The sequence below is a fragment of the Bos indicus x Bos taurus genome, chromosome 14 (assembly GCF_003369695.1).
Source record: "Bos indicus x Bos taurus breed Angus x Brahman F1 hybrid chromosome 14, Bos_hybrid_MaternalHap_v2.0, whole genome shotgun sequence".
NCBI classification, from domain to species: Eukaryota; Metazoa; Chordata; class Mammalia; order Artiodactyla; family Bovidae; genus Bos; species Bos indicus x Bos taurus.
The window spans coordinates 35,007,510-35,008,654 of record NC_040089.1 but is presented as its reverse complement, the minus strand read 5'-3'; the positions used below and the strand labels follow the sequence as shown (position 1 = coordinate 35,008,654).

The 1,145-nt window shown below is 42.9% G+C and overlaps 1 non-coding gene across 1 annotated transcript; it reads right to left on the bottom strand.

Moving 5' to 3' along the window:
- Positions 1–779: 779 nt before the first annotated feature.
- Positions 780–868, bottom strand: LOC113904511. The gene has a single exon (XR_003514534.1). It is a non-coding gene; the product is annotated as a small nucleolar SNORD12/SNORD106 (small nucleolar RNA).
- Positions 869–1,145: the final 277 nt, after the last annotated feature.

Below are 1,145 nucleotides of genomic sequence, written 5' to 3'. Positions count from 1 at the left end.
GCCTCTAGTGTCATCTCCAGGCCAAGGTCTGATAGTACCATTTTTACTTCATCCCTCCATTCCATGTGTGGAAGTAGCTTCCAGCTGTGGGCATCTAAGATATCTCACCATCCTGTCTGGTTTCTCAGTTACTCCACTACCCATCTAATCAATTTCCCCACATTATATATATATTTGGTAACAAATCACTGAAGTTGTTCATTTTTTGGTCTGGTCAGATCCTGATTAATAAGAAGAGGTAAGAACACAAAAGCCAAATCTGATAGGCAAAAGAATGGGAAAAGATGTTGACAACCAATTGTATAGAACATTCTTTAAGTAGCTTCATGAAAAGGAAAGAGAGACTTGATGGTAGCTGGAGGGATGGGTCTTTTAAACTTGTTTGGCAAGATATGTGCTTGTTTTAAGGCTGAGGGGAAGGTGTCTGAAGAGAGTGAGAGAATAAAAGGTAGAGGAATTGAGCTGTGTGTGTGTTGAGTCACTTCAGTTGTGTCCGACTCTTTGCGACCCTATGGACTATAGCCCACCAGGCTCCTCTGTCCATGGAATTCTCTAGGCAACAAAACTGGAGTGGTTGCCATTTCTCCAGGGGATCTTCCCAACTCAGGGATCAAACCTGTGCCTCCTGTGTGGCTCCTGCATTGCAGGCAGAATCTTTGCCATTGAGCCACCAGGGAACCAGTTGGATTAATGGAATAAGGTCCCAGAGGAAACAGGAGGAGGTAAGGGGTTTTGTAGGATCCAGGTAACAGATTTGATCCAGTTAACAGGGTTTTTCCCCCAATGCATCAGATAAAACTGGTAATAGTCCAGTTAGATCAACAGGATCCATCAACAGGGGTATAAAGTTATATCATCAGCTAATGGGTTTGACCCTAACCTGAAATTGATATCCTGAAACCAGCAATACCAAGGTAAAGATTTGCTACTTTGTAAGTAAAGTATGTGAAATTTTCTGATGGATTCAGCTTTTCCCAAAAGTTTAAGGTTTGCTGAGTTTGGAGGTGAAAAGGTGGGTTGGAAGAGAGTGGTGATGGTCTAGAATCCTTCCGTGAGGATTGGCAGTGAAAACTAACCAGGGATCTCTGAGAGGACTGACGGTAATGCAGAGGACTCAGCTGAGGTATTTACAAGGAATTGTATAG